Raw genomic sequence first — 24,160 nt, forward strand, 5'->3', positions numbered from 1 at the left:
GCTGACAAATAATGGAATATCTTGAAGTGGTTTAAAATTTCATTTTGCCATATTTTACGACAAATTGGGCAAGAACAAAAGGCACTTGTCCATGGATGTATGTATGTACGTGCGTTTGTGCAGGTATTTTATATAAACGTTTGACCCTGAAACTTTTCGCGTGGCACGTAAAACAAAATGGTGCGACCTGAAAAATCCTTTCCCCCTTTCCCGTTTTTTTTTGCGAACAATTGATAAGCAAGGGCAAAAGGTTTGGATTTGGCCAAGTCAACGACTTGCCGCACAATTTTATATAAATAAGAATGGGGCACCAGGGACCAGACGAAATATGGGAACATGATATCCTGCCGCCGACTGTGGCAAGTTCAAGGATATCTCACCCGCCCATAAACCATGAAAATACAGAAAATAAACCGTGAACCGGACCCGAAAACCGACTCAAAGGACTGTGACACGTGCACAGAAAGAACGTACTAGCTTATGAATTGTATAATTTACATTAAAACTTTATTTATTACTGGAAAACCAGTTTTCCAAGAAAATATTTGGAAACCTTTGCTACCCAACCCAAATATGATTTCCCAGAAAAATTTCTTATTATGCTGGCATGCCCTGATTATGCCACAAACATTTTTCAGTGTGCAACTATTGTTCATTTCTCCGCTTTCTCCCGTCGTCTGTGTTTATTTTTTCAATACCCAAAATTTTGCGCAAATTGGCAAATTACGCATAAATAGCGGAGAGAAGCAGACAAGCAGCTGTCTTGAGGGGAATCGAACCTCTTGGCGCTGTCAGGTTCTGTGAAATTGATCTGCAGATCGTGGAGATTGGTGGGGAATGCTAACCGGTTTCCATCGATTAATTGGCTTGGGTTAGAGGTCAGACAAGATCAGCTCCATCAAAGCGAGACAAGATCTTCGCTCGGCTGAATGGTTTAAGGCAAATGATTTCGTTATCTAGATAAAGAAAGCACCATTTTACAGAGCTGTGAGGTCAAGGAGGTCAAAGAAAGCTGTAGAAGATACAACAATAATGCGATAGAATTCAAACATGGCTATTCTCTGCGGTGGACAATGATACCAATGTTTGACGACAAAATCGTAGATATACGTATTAACAAATAGTTTATATGTTCAGGGTTTAGCAGAGAAAGTGATAGCTGCTAATGAGCATATACTAAACCTCCAATTGCCGACGTACGTAAGTGATACGGTGCGACATCTTGGATTGGTTGGTAAGGAAATACCCACCTAATTGCCAATTAATGCGGCAAATTCCATTCTTCTGGGCATCCCCATCTCGATGCCCTCGGATTTCGGATTTTGGATTTCAACAGGAGGCGGGCTCGAGTGGCGGGCCAAAATCAAAATCAATACGTCGAGTCATCGTCATGGCTTCTGCCGACTTACATGTTACTTCACCTTTGACCCCGAACCAAACCCCCACCGTTCCACTCCACCCAGCCCCTTTTTGTGGGGAAAGGATATTGAAAAAGGCGCCGCTCGGGGAAACTTTTTTCATTTTTAGTTTGTCAAGTTGGCACAAAAGGGCGGCGACGACGCCAACTCCAAGTTTTTCTCTATAAAAAGGTAAAAGGAAGGGGGGAAAAGGGGGAAAGGGGATACCAACTTAACATTTGCACGCTTAAAATGCCCAAAAAAGCAGAGAAAGCCAAGGATAAAGGGGCGGTCCAAGTGCCAAAGTTGGTCCTAACTCCGGGGAAAACCGTTTCCCCCTCTTCCCAAACCCTTGACCCAACGCCTTTGTGCCGACAACTTCACTGCACTTTCCCTGCTTTTCCCCACCCATTTTGCCATCTTTACTGCAGTCTGTTGCGCCGCTTTCCCCTCTTCTTTCTTCATTTTTTCGTTGGCCTTTTTCTAACTCTTTTGCTCGTTGGCCAAAACCCATTGCCTAGTTTTCGGCCGAGGTTTCTTGGTCGTCTGGCGCCATCTTGTGGCATCCATGGGAAATTTGGACTCTACTGTAATGCCTCGTTAAAGAGAACAACAAAATATTGTAGACGGCGGAGCAATTAACAGACTAAATTAAACCAATTCTGGTTGCAGACTAGATTTGATTGCAACCACGGCGGCTCCTTTCATTTGGAGCTCTGTAAAATCATGCAGCGTACATTTTCGAGCTCCCCCTGTCGTCGGAGGGCAATTTAAATTTCGATGCATCTCGGTATCCATTTACGAAATGCCAAAACACAAACCCACCGGGCACATATGTATAAATCAGTGTAATTTATGCACGAGTGCGACAAAAATGGGTGATTTGGCAAGGGTTTGGCGGCAGGTGGCAATATGGCAATACAAAAGCAATTGTATAATTGCGTTTTAATATGATGACTGCTGCAGTTTTACTGCCCGCAGCATCAGCATCAGCAACTGCAGTAGCTGCAGCAGCAGCAGCAGCAGCAGCAGCAGTAATAGGCAGCAACAAATCAGCAAAATTCAGCAAAGGCAAATTAATGAATCTAGGGCAAAACAGGGAAACGGTATGCACAGTGGATTGAGCTGTCAACGTCTTTTTTTTCACTTTCCACTAAAGATAATTAAAATGTAAGCCGGGGAATTCATTGTTATAAATTCTAAAACCGAAAAAGGAAATATAACAATTGACAATTCATTGGAATAATGACGCATGTGATAATAAGCCAATCCAGCACGTAGCTGCATGGTAACGTGCAATGCATTGGGATTTTCGCTAATGTGGGTTGATCAAAAATTGTGCAAATTCCTGCAGGGAATTGTAGTTTAATCTGAACTTACAATCTTTTGACCTGTGGCCAAATGCATTATGGCTAACGATTCGGCTCGGCTAAGCATGGCCACAAATTATTTGAGACTTACAAAAATGAATGGCAAAGTGTTTTAATTAAATGGTATATGCAGGGCAGCCAAGTAAGTGTGCATATTTCGTCTTTACGACGTCTACAAGAGATTCGAATGCATTTATTTATTATGCCGGGGCACTTTTGATTACGTGTGTGGGTGTGGGTATGGAGTGGCTGGTACTGGGTGATGAGTAAATACTCCATGTCTAAATTAATGCCAGCAATTAAAATGCTTAACACTCGTTCAGGCACCCAACCCGATCAACTCACTCGGTTGGCCAAGTATTCCATTGTGTTGCCTGCCGCAGATACAAGTGTATCTCTATGTGCATCTGCAACTCCTTCTGCAACTGCATCTGCAAGGACGAGAAATATCCTGCTGAACAGCTTGCGGCCATTGTAAGCAGCTGCGGTGGGCCCAATGCCTTCCGAATGCATTTTCCAGATCGTAGGAGCACTCCTTGAGCTCTGAGCTCGCAAATCCCCAGTTTCGAGTCCTTTGCCCGGTGTCTTAGGTCTGGAGCGTTGTATTGTCCGAATCTGGTCAAATGTTGGCCAAGACAGACGCTTTTGTTGCCGAGCCCATTGTTGCCAGCTTACTTGCACAGTGGGTTGCATCCATTCGTCACCTTCATGGATTTTGTACTTTACACTGTACTCTGTACAGTACAGAATCACTGGGCGTCTGCAAACTATTACTGTTCAGTAAATATGAAATACCAAATGTAAGTCCATATTTCAGTTGCGTGTTCTATGGTGGTTCTATGGCTAAGCCCTAAGGGGATGTTTCACAAGGACGCACTGTTCTTTAGTCAACTAATGCCAATAATTATAGTGCTGATGATGCATCTTCGCCTTGCAAAAGCAATCGAGCTGACTGATGCGCTCAACTAATTCAAGAAGTGCGGATGGACCAAACACCGACCGACTGACTAACTGACGTCTGTCCGGAAAATCTGCCGCAATCGGCCAAATGGACGGACAATAATTTCCATGTAAACGGTGGGAAACTCGAGCTTCGCTTAAATAAACATCTTGGCAATCTGAAATGCTGAATGCAAATTGCTTCTACCCAATGCACCGACAAGAGCTTTAAAATGTTGACAAGCTGGCTGAAATACGACGGTATATGGAGGAGATAACTAATAAAGTAGTGCCTACCAGTGTTACGGATCGCACTAGACGAGCTCTTAAGACATAGATCTAATCGTTTCAGCAAGCACGTGCCTTTTTTCTATTACCTGCATTTATTTAATAAATTGAATTACTTCAACTATCGACCGAATTTAATGAGCAAGCTTGCCCATATTTTCGAAAATTTCTATGGGTGTCTGAAACCGGATTTAGTTGGGTTTAAAATTTTTTATTTGGAAGCGCACAGAGGGGAAGGACGTGCTTTTGGGCATCTGTGCACTCGACTCTCAAAAGGCCCAACAATGAAAGCCATCTGCAATTTAATTACCGCTCCAGGGGCGGGTTAATAGGGGTGGGATCTGCAGGTTTTCCAGATGGACTGCTGCCTCCTGCCTGCTGCCTCTGCAGCCATAGTTTTTGGCATATAGTTGCATATTGCCGGATACGCCATCTCTCGCCCAGGTTTTAATCCTCCTCTCTGTCGCTGCTTTTGGCGCAATCGAGTGCTTTCTTGCCGCTGTTGCAGTTGCAGTTGCGATTATTGTGAAAATAAAAAGAAACACGCATAAAAATTTTACTACCACCTCGAACCACGCCCCCACCCCCCTTTCGCTGGGATCCCCCGTTATCAAGCACCCTTTTTGCTTAACCCTTTAATTTGCGTAAGAGCTTATTCTCTGAGAGACTAGGAATGTTTGAACAAATTTCGAAATTTTTATAAAAAATATTTTTTTTTGTACGGGAAATTGAAGATTTTTTTTTGAAAATAATGTTTGAAAATTCACAGGTAAGTGGTATCAAGGGGTTAAACATCTGCCCACCTCTGGGGCTTTTGTTGCTTTGGCAACGAGAAAAGCGTTCGCGTTCTAACAAAAGATGCAACCGCTAGTAAGCTGAAACCGCACCCCTTTTGCACCACCGTCTGCACGCCGTCCATGACCATGCCCCACGCTTCGCTTAACTAATTAGAGCGTGTGAGAAAATGCGCGGAAACCGTGGGCAGCGCTGGGTGGCCATGGGGCTGGGTTGGCCATGGGTGCAAAAATGACAAGGGGGCGTGGCACACTGGGGGGTGCCACTTCCTGGGCCCTTCATGCCCCTCCAATTGCCACCCATCATTTGGCAGGCTCATTGAGTCGTGTTCAGTAATATGCACACTCGAAAAAGACAAATGGGATAATTGATTTAATCCCTTTTCAGAAACCCATCACTCATTGTTTAATAGAACAAAATGTTAATTTTATAATTTATAAAATTAACACATTGTTGTTTGCTTTCAGTTATTTCTGGATTATTGTTTTAATCTTTAAAGAAACCTCATTTAAGAGCACTGGCAGTATCAACAAGTTCTTAAGCGTTGTCTCTTTTGGGACTCGCGTACATTTTCCCCGCAGCTGCCATCTTGAGTCCGTCATCCAACGCCCACACCATCCGGTGGGCGTGGCCATGGCTTCTAGGCCAACTCCGAAAAAACACATTTCAATTTTCCACATGGGAAATGTCGCGCGCCGAACCAATTTATGATATCCGCAAAAGTGGCAAAGGCACAAAAAAGTAAATAAATAAAAATCGAAAAAAAGCAGAAACAGAAACAACAAAGTATTGAATACCAGACAGCCGTAGGGGGCGATAGGCGTGGCAACAGGCAACGTTGACAGCACAAAATAAAAACAAGTGCATGGCGTTGAAGATGCGCAAATTTCATCAGATAATTGCGAATTACCAATGCGCTAAAGAGCGCGTAAATCAGAAGGCGGAGCAGGTATTTAAATACTATATAATAGTGTATGCAGATTTAAATAAATCGGAATAAAATTTCGATATTCTTTAACAAAATCTGTTTAAAAAAACCTAACGTTAGCATTCTTAAGAACCCAAGTACTCATCGATTCGTGCATACCCGACTTCAGTTTACACTCATATGCCAATTCTGTTTGCAGAGTGCATAAAAAATATTGAAAGCGAATAATATTTATATCGCGTGTCGGTATCCATTATGCCGCGTTGTATCTATCCATGCTTTTCTTTCCCATTCCAAATACCAAAAAAAAAACACAAAAAAAGCAGAAAACGCATATAAATAAGTTGCAAATAAAGCGAAGCGTATTGGTAATAATTTTAAAATTTATGTTTATTTACAATTACAGTTTATTTGCCAAAAGCACACAAACAATGAAAACAAGGTTCACACGCACACACTAGCAGTTGACCACGCCCTAAATAGGCGGCCAAACAAATTTCCAATCACAATTTGCTCAAATCTGTAGGCCATTTCAATTTTTGATTGAATATCTCACATTTTAGATTCGACTTCAGGACGCTCAGCGGCATTTTATTAAGTTCTTCAAGTGCAAATGTGTTCACTTTTTTTTTAATCTATGCACTTTTTCCATTTAAAAAAGTTTTAATTTAAAAAGAAATTAGAGAAAAAGTTTTCCGAACTACCAATAATTAGCCACAAATCAAGTGCTCAAAAAAGTTAATGAACAAATAGTCAGAGGCAGTGCAAATATATGAAATGCTCATATACATGTACACGCATTTATGTTAATGCAATTATTGCTTGACTTCGCTTAGACAGCGCTTAATAAATGTTTATTAATCATATTTGTAAACAAATTGCCATTGCGCACCATTTGTGAGCAATTATTTATTTATGCCAATAAACATTTTCCATTTTCCACTTTTGCAATTTGCACTACGATCCGCCACGACCCCATTTTCCCGCCCCTCTCCCGGCAGCTTTAATCCAAGAGTTTGCATTCAACATTTTTATTATTGAATTTTAATTAATTTAACAAATAATGGCTGCCTGGCCGGAGCAAAAACAAATTCGAATTTATGTGCAACGCAAATTATAAATTACAAAATGCTCTACACTTTCATTTCAAATATCATTTAATATTTGACCAAAAGCTCTATCTGTTCAATTTTGCATGAAATAGCAAAATGCTTCCATTTTCGAAATGCGAAAGAACGTTTTCGAAATGTAAAGCTCAGTGTTGGGATGTGTACGCAAATTATCCCAAGAGCAGTTTCCATGGCAATGCTCAAACCCACTCTTCAGATAGCCGATGAGCGATACAATCGATATGCCAGGCCAGGCCTATGCCACGCCCATAAATTGGCTTAATGCCGTGCAGACCAAAAAATGGAGCAAGTGAGAAAAAAGTGGGGAATTCCGGTGGGAAAAACCAGAGGAATAAAAGGTAGCAAAAGACGAAACAAAGAGAACTGTAATTGATATTTGCTTTATGTGCTTGTGCACACAGCGAAATTGAAACAGTAAACATATTTTAACATATGCCCAGACATATTTACTTTTATGACTTCTCACGGTTCTCGTTACCGCTTCCCGATACCAAATACTCGAATACTCCAATACTGGGATACTCGAATACCCGATTCGGGGCTCAACCGATTGGATGGGTGCGTAGTCGAAGAACACGGCGCTCGTCACCTGATGCGAAATCGATAAATTAATTAGTGCAAAGTGACGTTTGGAAATCCCCAGTAACGCTCCAAATTATGGGTGCTTAACGCGTTTTCAACAACTTGAAGGATGCAATTAAAGACCTAAATTAAGGCATAAATGCTACGCGTACTTCTGAAAGAAACGCTTAAGGATTCATTTTTATATTAATTCTCAAGCTTGAAGTTCGGTGAACGATGCCATTGCAATTGCAGTCCAGCGACGCCACCCATTCACCTTGGCAAGTTGCCGATGTGATAGCATTTTATATTTTGGTAATTTTATACCCAACGGATGGAAATCCTTGCAGATCCTTGGAAATCCTTTTGCCGTGGCAGCTGTTGATTTTGCCTTGAAACGTGAATAATGCGAAATTTAATTATACACAATTCAAACCGAAAACCAACCCCAACTGAAAATCCGAAATTTGCGAGATGAGATAGACTACTTAGGTGCACTCACAGGAATATAATACATATTTAATTAAACGGGGTACAATTATGAATCAGTTATAAACAGCGTTCAATTGATAATGCTAAACTCGCCACTGATCATTTTGTGAGTCGTCCTTTGTGTTAAAAATGGCCGATGAAACCCCAAAACAACGTCAAGCGCCATCGAAACTGTAAATTTAATTCATTTTATAATGCACTAGTGGTCGCATTCATTTGTGCCCACTTCTGCTACCCAGTACACAGTACACAGTTCTGCTGTGTTTTGCCTTGTTTTCGAATGTTGTTTTTCATGGACGGAGTTCCGTTGACGGTTTTGCGTTTTCAGGGGTGTCCGTCCACATCGCTTTCACTAAATGGACATAATGACCAAATAATTTTCCAGTTCGATGAGCTGCCGGCCCAAAATGACAGGCGAAAGGGCTTGACGGACCGGCGGGAATCGATGGGGGATTTTCAATTTTCGCATACGTTTGACAGCCATCGAGTGACATCACATTTAATGCTAATGCTCGATTTCGAGTGCTGCAAAATTTATTGTGCATGTCAACATTAATTTGCGAAATCTTTGCAGTGACCTAACTGTAAATGTATATATATATATATATATTCCTATACATATAGACTCGTGTATCGCGACAATTAATCAGGCGAACGATGCAACACAGCCCAGGAATCTGGATAATTTGGCACTTAAAAAGGGTGAAGACCGTCATCAAAGGCATTGAAGGGTGTCGCCCAATGTCGTTTTCAAGTGACGAGTCGACTTCCCCAACTGGGACCTTTTTCTCCCTTTTTTTTGCAGCGTATTCGCGGGAGTATTGAATTTTCAGATGCTTTGAACATGCCCACATTTGCAAGTTATAAATGTCAGTATATATCAATATAAAAAATGAATTCAAACGACTTACCTTAAATGCTGCACTACTTTATTTCGCATAGCCTACGTTTATAGGTAAAACTTTCCTGTAGCACAATCTGAAAATAAGAATCTAATTAGATTGCCATGCATTTTATTAATTTATATTATTTAATTTAAAATATTGGATATTTATTTGGTTAAAGGGTAACTTGTAGTCGCATTGGCATTAACGATGTTTTCTCCTTCAATTTTTTTCTGTCCAACCTCATGCTTTACTTTTCTTCCCCCAAGTTTTCCCCGAGACTCGTTTCGTTTAGTCAGTCATTGGGGACAGGACTGAGTAAAAGTTCCATTTATCAATTGATTGACTAGATAATTGCCAGCAAAGTGAAAGATAAGCGAAGGAAGGACCCACTGCAACAGTTACTAATGATCCTGGAGGCCTAATCAGTGTTTACCCTTTTTTCTCCGAGCTTTTTTATGCTATTCCCTATTAGTGAAGAGCTGAGGAAAATAGGTTTAAAAACTGAAAAACGCTGAATGGTGTTCGGCGGGGCTCTTGTGACAAACGCAGGCCATAAAGCCATAAATGTCGGGCCATAAATTATGCTGCTAAGGGTGTTCAGCATGGGTTAACGGCAGGGAAAGTGGGCTTTTTGGCCAACGGGTGACATGTGTGAAAATGCACTTTACTGCCACTTGAATGTTTGATGGCCAACTGCCGGAATCAACTGGGATTCGTTTCAGAATTGAAGGCTTAAAAAGTCTGAGTCGTCACTTCATTGGATCACCATTTATTTAGAGGGGAAATTAAACACATTTAAACAAAGAGATACACAGAGAAATACATTTGACACATCATCAAAATCTTATTTCTATGGGCAGGGTTCCCTTCATAAAGAAATGAGATCAACTGCCACCTCACTTTCTGCACATTTTATTTGCAGCGATCTGCTGGTCTCTGGAAAAAAATAGATTTACTTGGCATTCACATCAGAGCGGCATTGTCCGTGCGACACCTATGGCCGTCACCCCCCTTTCACCCGCTTTCACCGCTGTCTCCTCCCGCGCAACCCTCCTTCACCTCCAGTCGATCTGGCGCCGTGATAGAGTGTTGCGACACTGAGTAATCTATTTTGTGTGCGAGACTCGCACGCGCAGTCAGGCAGTCAGCCAGTCAGTCACCCACCCACCCACTGAACCGACCGCTCGGCAGCCGCACCACCCAACCGCCCAAACACCGAACCTCCCACTCCTCCCCGGCCAGGCAAAAAAAGTGTGTGTCTCTAACACACTAATAATGGCATATAAAGTCGCTCGCACACGTCTCTTTGGATGCTGGATGTTGGATGTAGGGTTTCTTTTTCCTTTTTACGGAGGAAAGGGGGTGTGTGTTTCCTTGTTTTCCTTTTGTCATTTTTTCCTCTTTTTGGCGAATGGCTCTCTTTTGTTTTTGGCGTTTTTACAACATGGCCAGCATAACAATGTCGCAGCAAACGAAAAATTGCAAGTGGACACATGAATTATGTGCAGCACTCGAGTTAAACAACCGCCGGGCGTGGCCCCTGTAGCCCCGATACCTATAGCTCCCCACATTTCCGCATTTCCACAGGCCCGCGCTATAGCTTTTGGGTCCTCCGGCGACAGGCGAAAACAAAAAGCAGCGCCCACTACACTGCCGAAAATCCTGCTGCCCCTTTAAAACCACTTAATTTTTCTAGCTAGCTATGCGTTCCTTAAACAGAAACTGCGCTTCATTTAACGGAAAGCGATCTAAGTGAATATATACTTTTCCAATGGCTGTTCTTGATTAGCTACAGCTGATTTTTGGTCTCGCTCAGTGTGGCCACTAAATGCACGAGTACTCCGAGTTTCTTTTCCCACTCCGCGATTCGTGGGGTTGTATTTTTTATATACACATGTGCTCGGTTTTTGTTGGCTGCCCATTGGGGACGCGTTAGTGGTCCGTGGCCGGGTCCCGGATGTGGATGAGGATATGGCTGTGGATGCGGACACGGATGAGGATGGGGATGGGGATTGGGATAAGGCAGCGGATGAGGACGATGTGGAAGACGGCGAGAAGATGAAATGGAAGCCAAGTGAAGTGAAGTGAAGTGAAGTACACTGTTGACTTCGACCGGGTCTGGCTTGCTTTGGAGGTCACCCCGGTGTGGGAGTTCGCCATTGGGGAGTTGGCTTTGCGGGTATTAAATTATACATCATTTTGCAACAAATGATGGTCGTTACGTTGCCCCATCCGGAGAACCAGACGCAGCCATCCCGGCTCATCCCTGGCGAGGCCACCAATTGTTTTATTCGAATAACAAAGAAAATATTAAAACTAAAAATACGATTTTCACACAGAGAATTTAAAACGTAATTTTATTAGAAGTATAAATAAAATAGTTCTGACAAAAGTTAACTAAATGAACATAAAAAAAACATTTTAGTAGGACTGAAAAATATTCCCAAGCAAGTGAAATTTCTATAAAACGAATTCGTGATAGCGTGTGAATAACGTTTCTCTTTATTTCCAAATGGTTAAGCGCTCTAAATGATTTAAATTGCGACTCCAGGAAGGCGTATAATCGATCTTAATTACATTTGTATGCCGCCCTGGCTGTCATGGGTTAAGTGTGCGACTCACACCACCTACACTCATACACACTCACACACACAGACGGAGCGAGCACGACTTCCGCTTCCGGTGAGCGATTAAAGTGTTATGCAATCTTCGTCGTCTTGGGGCGCTTTTTATGGCTCCGAATTGGATTGGATTGAATTGAATTGAATTGCTTTGAATTGCAATCGCTTTAAAAAGCACTTATTCACACATGCAGCCATTGCCACCACACAACCATGCGCATTTTAATTTTGACTCGGCGAATTAATAACAATTTGTTGCAAAAAGGCAACTTTGATTAATTCAGATTGACATTTCCTGAATTTTCAATATTTTCATTTCGATAAATCCACTTATTCGGGGTTTTAAGGATTTAATTAAGTCGAGAAGCAGCACAACAAAATTTCAACGAGTACGCTTTCAAATTCCATTGAATAGTTGAATTATTATTGTTATAAAGAAAAGTTGGATGGTGTCACTACTCTACTACTAATACACTGCCTTTTACATTCTGAAATGTTTCATTATTTGGAGTGTAGACAGCATATATTTAGTTAGAGGGAAAGTTTCTATAAGCTGTCCTTCTTTATAGAGCAAAGGAATGAGCTGCTGTGCAATATTGCGATGTTAATTCGCAGCATCCTCCATTCAAATACCGAATACATTGGCTGGATGCCCTCTTTCCCGCTCTATCCCGACTTTCGCCTCATCCATGGAATCCATTTTCACCGTTTTCCGCATTTTCCCCAAACTTTTTCACAGTTTCCGGCTCGCCGTTTGCTCCGCCATTCATTCGTTTGCTGTAATCAATTGCATGCGGCTATTTTTGGTCGAAAGCGAGTGGCAAGGGACGCACCATTGTCACGTCGTCAGGCAACGCAGCACCACCTAAAAGTAGCACCACCCACTGAAGCACAGCCAAAAGCAGCACCACCCACCCACCAAAGAGCCATATACTCGTATGTGCACGGGAAAAAAATTGGATAACTTATCAGAACTTATTCAACGGACATTCGAGTGTGATCTTTAATTTCGGTTATTGAAAGCTTTAAAGTTTGATGCGATTACATGAGCTGATCGAATTTATATTTTTTATTTGGCAACAGTTTTTTCAGTAATCAAGTGGATTCACCATTTTGTAACCACACATGAAAGTTTCTTTTACCCATGATTACCAATAATCAACATTTTTTCCGTGTCGGATACCAACCGCCGTGTGAACCTTAAATGAAACGTTCAACGTTGCAAATTGCAATAAGCCGGAACAAACCGAAAGCACAGAACACTCGATGGAGTGGACAGAGCCAGGTGAGCGGGGAATCCCCGCCAGAATGCAATGCATCCCACCACATGACGGACAGGTGAGAGTGCGAATGCCTCTTTGGCCACCGCCGTCCGCCACTTTAAACGTCCAGGTGCGGAGGATTCTACTGTCGGAGTTGATCAGTTGATTGCAAGTCGACAAAAGGTTTTCAATTAAATGGTAAGACAAAAAGTCCATTAGGAATATAAAAGCATTGAAAGGAACACGATGTTATAGTCACAAGCCGCATTTACTGACATGCATACAATTAAGTTTGCAAGTATTTTAAAACTGCATGTTTAAGCTTTTCACGGCAACGAACAACAATTTTAAATATTTATTACATTCTTTATTCTGCCGAAAATTCAGGTTAGCCCTTATCGTTCTTCTTCTTTCCCCATCTTTAGTTGTTGTCGTGGAGTCAAAGGAGCTCCTTACTTTTGGATGTAGCCTGCAGACTTTAGCCCAAAAACTTTTTTCGATAGTGCCGCCAATTGATAAGGCAGTAAGCCCCCTACACCTTCCCTCAACCTACCTCGCATTTCCCCGGTTTTCCCCGGTTTCCCCGCTTTTTCGCCCTTTTTCCAAGCCGCAGACAAAGACAGACAGATGCAGGCAGCGTAGCGGAAGTCATAAACAATTTTTATGTTTTCACATTTCAAGTGAAATTCATTTCGCGTTTTTCTTTCCTCTTCCTCAGTTTCCCTCCGTCCTTTTTGATTTTTTCTGTATTGTTATGGCTGCTGCGCTTTATGGATTTCAATTTCTTATTCCTCCTTACATGACCGAAAATTCCCACATATCTGTGCCCACATACACATGCACTGGCTCAAAGACTGGCTCCAAATAGCAGTAGAATTTGAGTGATCTCAATTATTAACTAAAATTATATTTATAATAACCATTCTCTTGCAATCGTGCCACTTTTCCCATTAGCTGGGCAAATTGAATTTAATTGCCCGAAAGCAGAGAAATCCGTGTCACTTGGCTTCCTTAAAAAACGCAACCCATAAAAGAACCGCGAAACGCAAAACTTGCTGAATTTGCTGGAAAATGGGGAGCAGGTGGCTTAAAATTAACAATTTACCACTTCCTCAGATGGCTCAGCAGCAAGTGGAAAGCACTTAAGGTTTCGAGGCATCATTTTTTCAGTTTTCTCGGGGGCTTTTCCCGCCAGATCTCCCCCTCGCCTTTTCACCCAACCAAATTGATGCCCGTAATGAGCTTAAATGGCTCATGACACATATAGCCCAACTAGAGGCTGCTGAAGTGGAGCTGGAGGTGTGGGAGACCCTCGAATTTGCCTACCAGTTTTCCCCATTTCCCGCAACTTCTCGTCAAGAGTTTTCCCAACGATTTTCCCTTGCACTTTCTTTTTCTTGTACATTCCTTTCTCTGAGTCACAGTGTTTTTTCACTTCTGTTTTAAGCACCTGAGAATGGTGCAAAATGTTTAGAAATATTTTAGGCCTAATGAACTTCCGAATAGGAACAATTTCAGGTGTGAAAAATGAGGTTACTTAGAATACAATTTCCTAGAGAATTCATCAACTAAGACGACAATATAAAGCATTTTGTACAGGCTTTCTTATGTGAAGAATTTTTGTAGATTTTTTTGTGGTTTTTTGTTTCTTTGTATTGAACAATTTCTTTTTCGCAATCGACGAGTGCAATTAATTTTTTTACAACTCGAAAGCCACACATTCACTAGCTGACTGCTGGAAAAACCGCAACTGATTTCCACTGAAGAAAAGCCAAAATAAATATAGAATGAAAGAAGGAGAAAACCGAGGAAGACTCTTTTGTCAACCCGACAAGGATTCTCGTGCAAAATCCTTTGTAAGCAAATGAAAGTTGTTTGGTCATGATGTCTGCATTGCCTCCAAAGTGGTGTCAAGTGAAAGGGGAAGGGGTGAAAAGGGGGTCAGAGGGGTCAAGAGGTGTTGTCTGCCCCTCAACCGCACACATACAAACACACAGCCATTCAGATAACAGAGAAGTGCAACACGTTCTGCTGTAGCTCATTAAGTATGTGTCTTTGAGTCCACTGAAAAAGAAGGTGGCCACAAGGGTAATGTCTAAATATAATTATTTGAAATGCGTAGAAAATAAAGATGTAATTAAAACGAATCCATTGTTCATAATTTGGCAAAACTTAAGGAATTTAATTTCCCAGTTTTGTGTTTGTACACAAACATTTAATTTATGTATATATTTTTTTTTCAGTGCCTTGCGCAAGCACTGCCGTTCTGCGCCAAGTGCGACAATTTAAAACATAATGCAAACTAAATGAAAATGCGGCAACCACTAAGACCAAGGAGAGAGGACAAAAGAATTTTTAAATATCTCATGCCCTCAACGAACCGGAGACGGGCTGATGACCAGGATGCAGGATTCGGAGGCAGGCTGCAGGATGCAGGGGCTTCGTGGTCAAGGGGTCGAAGCTAACTAAGCTTGCCACGCCCCCTCGCCCACGCTGGCACAGACACACACACACTTACACCCCTTTTTTCGCCACACACTTCTGTCTTCACTTTTCATTCTTTATTCCTCGGATTTTACTCGGATTTTTCTTTTTTGTTGGCTTGCGAAACGGCAAACGGAAATGAACTCTTTAGTAAAGTGTTTACAAGGAAGCTGGTGAGTAGCGGGTGGGGAAGCGAGGGGGGAAATTAGGGAAAACTGGGGAAAAACAAGGGGAAAACTAGAGGGAGTGCACTACATTTATGCAGTTAAATTAATGAAATGCGACAAGAGGACGTGCCAAAAAATAGAGGAAGCCAAGTGATAAGTGATTTCTCAATGTAGCCATGTCGACAAGTTACCACAACTAAGTGAGTTAGTTCTGTGATCCATCAGTGAAGGATATTTACCTCAAATATAAGTACATTTTATAACAACGTTGTATTTAATTAGATGTAGATATATGAAAATAAGCTTTACCAGAGTTAAAGATCGAAATTTATTCGATCCGTCGAAATCCATTTCGAAATGATGTAATTTTACAAACCCTTTTAGTAAGCGTCGATATGGTCGCCCTGTTATCTCCATGTTGTTAGTTTTTACGAACGCTTTCAGAGGAGTTCTTATCTAAGGGGAATTGCATTGGCCTGTCGATAGCGTTCCATTTGCAATGCATCGGGATGTATGGTGTTTTTTTGTGCTGCCAACGGGTGACCGACCGTTTTTTGTGTTCGGTTATGTGTATTTTTATTTGAAAACAAATCAATTTAGTTAATGGCCAGCTTGGGCGGAGGAGGAACTGCAGTGCAGGGGCAAATCAGCGGAAAAGGGGAAAGGCTTGGAAAGTAAATCAATGACAGTGGGCGCCGAAAGCCAAACGAAAATGGAGTCGCACTCAAAATGGGGCCATTGCAATGGCAGTCTCCTTTTATTCATGCTCTTGGTCTTTCTGCGTGTTTCATGCTTTTTTTTTATACACATTTTTGGTGCATTATACGTATTTATATGCACTGCACTGGAAACAATTACCGCTTCAGCAACTGTAATTCCGATTTTGTAACAGAAAGCTGAAGAGTTTTTGCAATTAATTGCATTCCATTTTTACATTGGTGAGAGAACACTTGCATCCGCTTTAAACAAATTTTCTTTCTGTGTGTATATATATATTTTTCGAGGCCCCACAATAAGATAAACAAATAGATATAGAAATGGATAAACTTGTTTGTGACACACATATACTCCCATTTTAGTGTACATATATATGGATTGGTTTTTCTATCCGTTATTTATGCATGGTAATATTTTGCTTTTGACTCCATTGTATATTATATTCGCATAGAGAAGGAGGTTCATCGATATATATACACTTGTATATATATTTATGCTATGTGGTTTATGTGGGGCGAATGCTGTGTCTTTCGGTCTGTCTGTTTTTGTATTTTCAGCATAATGAATTCAATTTTAGTAAACTGTATTTATGCCAGACCCATACACATACACACATACATACTCAAACAAATGCACACACACACAAACACACAAGAGGGAAATGCAATGCAATTCCACTTGATATTTCTGGTTCCGTTTGCGTGTGAAAGGAAAACCCAACGAAATTTTCATAAGAAGCAGCCGGAGGAATGGCACTGAGGGGTTAAGGTGGGGGTTAAGTCGTCTTTAAATGCATCTCGGGTTGTGCATTTATTTCGATATCATTCAGCCAACGAGCCAAACCATTTCAGACTCAAAATAAATAGCTGGAATCTAGTCGCAGGATGCGAAAAAAAATCAAACAAACATACGGAACAGAAACAGAGCTAATTTAATTTAATATAAAATTTAAAGTAACAAAGAACCAGTTCTCAACTGTCGTACAAACGCGTACAAATGCATTTGAACGAAAGGAAATTATTTGCAAAAATGCAAATAAAATGCAATTAATGTGTTTGCAGAAATGAAAGTATTTTAAATCAGATTCCCGTGCTTAACCCATATGATGAACTGTGTGAACTTGAACAGCCCTGCGATCCCGGGCCATAATAGTAACTCATGCGGATATTAATATGATTTCATTCCACTCATTTAACGGCATTCCACACCCGGCTTCGCTCTGAATTTGCCAGCCCCACGCCACTGCATTTTCCCATTTCCATTCCAATTTTCATTCATTTTCAGGATCTGCTGCTCAAATTGTTTGCTAAGCGTTTTCCTCGGAAGCTTTTCGAGTGCTTAACGTTACCCGGCAATTGCTTTGGTCGCCGTTCCATCTTTTTTGTTTGCCCCGTTCCCGTCGACCATTTTTTCCCCAACTTCCTCGTTTCTTGCTCCTCTAATGCAGTTCGGTCCCACACATGCCGGAGTTAGTAAATTCTCAGCTGGATTTCAGACATATGCAGACATTTGGGCGACAGGGGGTTCAGCACAGCCCAGCACAGCACAGCACAGCACAGCACCGGGGACAGCGAACAACTTAACCCTCCCGGGCTATAAAACTTAATATGTTTTGTATTTAAATTTATGAAAAAGCAAGCGGTAACAATGGAAGTGCAAGTCCTGTAAAAGACGGCGGGAAATTAGGGGAAAACGGCGGGGAGGATGAGGGAAATGGCAGGAAGGGTAATGGGAAATGGATGGCGGGTATGGGGATGGAGATGGAGTTGGGGGTGGCAAAGAGAATGGCTAAGTGAGGCAGCAGGAATAATGGCTGCTTAAGCCGCCAACATGCGCATAATTGTCGCCAGCCAGCGTCATGTACCTTCCTTCCCCCCCTCCTCCACCACCATCGACCTTGTACACCCCCGCACGACCTGCTCTTGGTCAACCATGGTCAACAGTGGGCTGACAATGGCTTTCCTTTGAAAGTACAACAATTAAAAAGAAACATATATATACTTTAAAGGTATTAGTACGTATTTATTTGAAAAACAAATAAAATAAATTGAAACATTTCTCATCTAATGACATGCTTAATAGGAGAAATATGATTTTCATAAATCCTGTGGTAGCACAATCTTATTTTTTAAAATCAGTTATTTACTCTATTTAAATAATACTCATGGCCTTCGATTGAACTCAATGCAAAGTGGGTAAATTTTAAATCAAAATAAAAAGCTCAATGGCAAATATAATTGCAAAACTTTCCGTGTACGTTAATAATGTGCGCAAAAATTTAAATAGGGAATAATTTAAATTGCATAACAATTATTTCCGTTCGCAGTTCCTGTCATCCGTTGACCACCGTGCTTAACGGTGAATTACGCTTCGGGTCGCCGGGTAACGGGGCGTATGCGTAATAATAATTACGCGACGCGTTGCCGCCGCCGAAGCAGTAATATTTATGAAAGGGCTTAAATTGTCCTTGTCGGTTGTACAACATATACATATATTTAAATACATTTAAATCAACACAAAGAGAAATGCTAGAATAAATACCTTATTCAGCACCGCTTTCTCGTCCAGCATTTCGGTTAAATGGATTAGTTAAATTTTACACTCAATGAAATGAAACAATAGTGCGCCTTTCAAGCTAAAATCATCTTTGCATTGATCAGATATCGAGGCGCAATTTTGAAATCTCTATCTAACTGGATTTTCTTAGTTTCAGTGTATTTTTCAGTGTATATTACACATAAGTACGTGCGCATTTCCGACGTTTTGGTTCTTTGCGGTGTTATAATAAGAATGCGGTTTATCACCTGCCCGAAAGGCACAAGGGGCGTGGCGCCGTGCTGACAACGATTGCTAATGCAAATTACGTATACGCATGGTGGCACGCTGGCAAGAGGCACGCTGGCAGGGGAACGAATGCCAATAAAAAATATGGCCTCAACAGGATTAATACATTATTTCCGCCCCGACTCTGCAGGATCCCGCGGAGCATATGTGTTGTGCGGTGTGTGGCTGTTGCTTTGCGCTTTTATGATTATTGTAGTGGCATCGTCGACGTCGTGGTTCCATAGTCCTTGTTCCAGGGCCTGGCACTTATGCCCGTGTTTTTCGGCCCTCCTTCTCTCCAGTGCCCTTCAAGTGCACTCTGCTGTTTCATTCCAACTATATTTGTTCGCCATATTTGTATACAAATTCCTTTTGCCTTTGCCCCCCCCTTCGCTCCTTTTTTGCGTACTCTGCCACCAGGTCCTTCTACTGTCCATAAAGGATACTCGCAGCCCAGCTGGCTGTGTGTCCGTCCGGCTTTCCAACGGCCAATCCACATACCCACTTGCCAGGATCAAGTGCTGGAAAAGTGCATATTAATTTGATGTTCTTGTCATCTGAAGGACGTGCAGGTCGAAGGCATTGTTACATTAAATGGGGAGCATGTTTTGAAAACCTATTCAAATTGCACGATTATTATTTGGAATTTCGAAGGTGTCTTTACTTAAAGCTTTTCTTTGTACTTCCTTAAAGCCTTTCACAATGAGTTTTCGTTGTTAATTCAACAAATAAATAAGCTGCCTTGTTTTCGTAGTTTAGAGTTGGGTCCTTATGAAGTCCTTAAACACATTTTTCGAATGAAAATTGCTACAAATTGAATACACGCCAACTGCAGGAGCACTTGCCGACATTACATAATTAATTTGCGACTCATTGCAATTATGGCTGGCCAAAGTTTCTTATCCTCGGCCAGTTAATTGTTGCCATATTTATTTCGAAAATAGAAATAGAAAGCGCTACGAAAAAGAAACGAAAAAGACCGAAGCAACTGAGGCGACTGAAGCGACAAAAGAAATTAAATGAAAATTTTCGTGACCACTTTCTGTCTTTTAATTTTTTTTCTAGCCCATCTCTGTCTATTCATTCACTTGCCCTTTATAATAAAACAATAAACTCGAACAATAGCAATTAAAAATCGCTGAGAGCGGATGTCCTGATAAGGACCCTGAAGCTCGCTTCATCTGGATCGTCCTTGGCGTCTGGGCCATTGTATAATTATGCATTATGCCTCCGATTGTGTGAGAGCCCAGCATTTTGCATTTTCCGTATTTTGCGTATTCTGTGCTCGGCGTCCTTTTGGCCATTTTCCTTAGCCAAATTGCATTGCCGGCCATCAAGGAGCGACATTGACAGGCGGCCAAAAGGACGACTGCGACATCTGGTCGGCCGCATTGTCCTGGCCGAAAAACAAAATTCAAAGCAACATTGAGGCGGACAAACTGCGTTATTCAGTCACCTGTCTAGGGATCTGAGTTTGGAAAAAGAGAAAAATGCACACAGTGAAGTGGAATAGAAATAAAGGAATATATCCTCACAATTTAAATTTATATACTGGAATTTTTAAAGCGTACAGATAGTGGGGCATTAACAATACGAACAATAAAAAATACAATGCTCCTAATTTAACATTTTCGAAATTAATTGTGTGTAATTTCCACTTCCAACTGACTCGGAATTAAATTATTTACCATGCTCAGCAGCAATGTTCGATTATCGGGACTAATTCCCCTCAACGGCCTGGCAATCCTTCAATTAAATGCTAATACGGCTCTCTCAAGAGATATTCGGAATTTGGCACAGATACGGATCCACTGCACCACTTGAGCCACTCAAAAAGGCCAAAGCACAATTTGCTGCCATAAATCAAAATAGGCAGCCCATTGGGATGAATGCGATGGATGGGTTGGATGGAATGGAATGTGATGGCATGGCATGGAGTGTGTTGGGGGTGGAATGGAAGGAAAACCTGCCACATATGCAAATAAGCTGAGTAAGAGTATGTGCACCACAATCGCAGTGCAGTCAATAAAATCAAGGCAATCGTATTGCAGTACGTCCATCCATCTACCGTTGTCTGTCCGCCCAGACAGGCATTTGTTTATAATAATGCCCGGCAGTGTGTTAAACAATTACATTAGCAGGGGATAACCGAGCAGGGGCTGGCGATGGTCCAACTTGCCAACTTGGCACCAGCACCAGCATCGGCTATGGCTACGGCAACGGCTACGGCATCAGCATCGGCAATATGGCAATCTAATTGACAGTTATGAAGATTGTCAAACATACAATTATAACACTCCAACTATCAATGCCAAACATCGATTTGCCATCCCATTCTGGGTGCAGCTCTATGCATTTGTTAAATTATTCAGTCAAGTGCGTCGGATACCAGTAGTCATGATGAGCAGGACTTATCCCAAGTGGAGTACGGCCCGCATTTACATACGGCCCACAAAGACAACCAAAGATGGGGAGTACTGAATGCTGCCCATTGGCATTATTAGCATGTTAATCCAAATGTAATGAGCGTAAGGATAACTCATTGTGATGCTGTATATTTATATATACATGAATGTGTATGCGAGTATATTCGCCATCTGGGCGATGGACATCAACTTATATATATTTAAATCTATCTGAACGATGGGCATCCATTCGATCGAGAAAGCAAATACACACACGCACACACACACACACACACTTGACGTATGAATTGTAAATGTATTCGATTGATTGTATGCTAATTTAATTGGAAGCCAGCAGGAATAATTGCAAATAACTCGACGTTTGTTCGACATGATGAATTCATTTCGCTTCGGTCCCAAATGCGCAGCTCCTTGTTTTCATTGCAGACTACTCTGCGAGTTGATCCGAAGACAGAAAGAGTGTAATTACCCATAACATGACTTATTGGATTTGCAAAGAATCCTTAAAAAAGTGTATAAATAGCTTGCGCTTGTGACTTGGCGATCAAACATGTGAAAATCTTAAAATACTCGTAGGTGAGCACCTTCAATAAATCTACTTACATATGTAATGCACTCTGAAGCTCCTCACTCTTCAGGCAGTTCAAAGCCCTGTCGAAAATAGTATTTGTTCACACATCTACTGATAATTCAAGGCCTCGTCGACGAAACATTGTTAACAAGTCCCAGGCTAATCCCACAATTTACCAGCACGACACTTGCCTTAAAGACTCCTTCAATTTTGATTCATGCTGCAATGTACTCTTGGCTTGAGGACTTCCAATGCAGTCAGATGCTTCGAGACTTTTGATAAACAAATTGTATTTGTTATTAAAAGCGACCAGCTTCGTTAGCTACCCAAGTCGCTCTAACTAATTCGTAGACAGATGGAATCCATACTAAGTAGCAGAAGCTGGCCGGCCTGTTTATCGAAATTCAGGCGAAATTCTGGCAACAAGAGCTTCAAGCTCCACATCAAATTGAATTAATGCGGTATATATCACAAAATCATAACACAGTGCATTGAGGGGAGATGGTCTTAGATCTGGACACTCGTCCTGTCTGCGTTTTCCCTTGCCAACCCCAAGAGCACAATTTCTTTGGCTGTCAATCAATATACACATATAGTTGCACAGATCAAGTCAAAATAGTAGTGTATTGTATTATAGTATTGCGTTAAGAATATTTATATAAATATTTCTTTATAAAAAAAAACAATTTATGCATCTATTTTTAAACAATATAAACTAGATTTGCAATGAGGGCTCTTTGATGTAATAGTGTATTGAATATACAGCTTCCAGAGCTGAAACATACTCCTATTTTAGTGACTCCAACTGTATGTATCCGAGAATGCTATCCATCTGGCTTTGCTCATCAATGGTAGGACGCCCCTGCTTCATTTTAGCCGTTGTTCACACATCAAATTAGTTCAATTTGCGGCTTGCCCAAGTCGCTTTTAATGTGCGCCCAAGCATTTGTTTGTGTGCGTCTCAGCCTCCATACACACACACATGTGCGTATGTGTGTGTGTGTATTAGCCATTGATTATTGGTCATATCGGTGGACAAACAAAAGGGGGACTCCAACTCTAACCGAAACGCAATGCAAACATAATGAACTTGTCAACACACACAAAAACAACTGGAACGATTTTCATTTGATTTGATTTTGATTGCCTTTTATATTAATGCCAAAAACACACATCAATGCCAGTTCCCTGTTTCTAGCCCGCCAGTTAGCCACCACACCCCGCATATTTTTCGTGGTCACATTTTTAGTTCTCTGCTGATTGGCAGCCAAAATAAAAGAGTTTTTCAAACGCTCGGGTAGGGGAACAATTGGGCAAAATCCCAGGACCAGGGTGAGGTCCAGGGCTAGAGAATATTTTGCATCGCTTTTGCATGCTGTAAAAAGTTATGAAAACCTTGTCATGGCATCCATCAGGCGAAACAATAACAAGTACTACACCCAAGCCGAAACAGAAAGAGAAAATACCGAACACCAAGCTAAAAACTCTGACATTTTCATTTTTTGTTTAAGCGAATTTTGAATACCCAGCAGACTTGATTGATTGGAGGCGAAAACAGTGAACAAATTTATTGTAAATAACAAGAAATTGCGTGCAACATTCCTATTAATTGATAGTAATCAGGGAGATAAATTCACAACTTTCGAAAAAAATGTGTAGTTATAACACTTTACAATGCTTAAAAAAAGGATTTTATGCAAATTTTGTTCATTGAAAGCGTTGTGTAAGTAATAAAAAGAGCAATAGCTATAACTAATGTCGTTCCTATGTATAGCTTCGTATAATTAGTTAGTTGTTGTGTTTTATGCTTTGGAAGTTATCACCAGGAAGAATAAGGAGCAAGGCAATTGAGTATCTGGTTTAGAAATGAAAATGGTTGGGAAATTAGCCAGGACAAATCGAAACACTCGGTGCTGAAAAATGCGGGCGTCAAAATGTGCATTTTCAGCCCCAATCACACAAACACACACTCAGCCACCCACACACACCGCATTCGCACACATGCACAGACACACACCCACACACAAATGCCAGCAAATACACACCAACACTTAGCCACAATGGAAAGCTGCCCGCATGTGTCGACATATTTCGCTTTGCTTTAGCTATTTACTCAAATTTCATGCAGAAACAACAATGGGATGTTGTGGTGGCTGGGGGGTCGGGGGTTTTGCCAAATCAGGGGAACACCAGGGAAAAATCTGGTTAGGGGGAGGCAGTTTAAGGGGGGGTGAAAAGAGGAGTGATAAAGATACAGGACTAGACACGGACATGCCCAGAGCCAATGAACCAAATTAGAAAT

The 24,160-nt window shown here is 41.4% G+C and overlaps 1 long non-coding RNA gene across 2 annotated transcripts in view; it reads right to left on the bottom strand.

Moving 5' to 3' along the window:
• The window catches only part of LOC120456553, a 163,472-nt gene that overhangs the window by 46,425 nt on the left and 92,887 nt on the right, over window positions 1-24,160 (bottom strand). For both annotated transcript variants that reach the window (XR_005616841.1, XR_005616840.1), the window contains exon 3: window positions 8,812-8,878. This is a non-coding gene — a long non-coding RNA (uncharacterized LOC120456553). The remainder of the gene's footprint in view (window positions 1-8,811; window positions 8,879-24,160) is intronic.

Source organism: Drosophila santomea, chromosome X (assembly GCF_016746245.2).
Source record: "Drosophila santomea strain STO CAGO 1482 chromosome X, Prin_Dsan_1.1, whole genome shotgun sequence".
NCBI lineage: Eukaryota > Metazoa > Arthropoda > Insecta > Diptera > Drosophilidae > Drosophila > Drosophila santomea.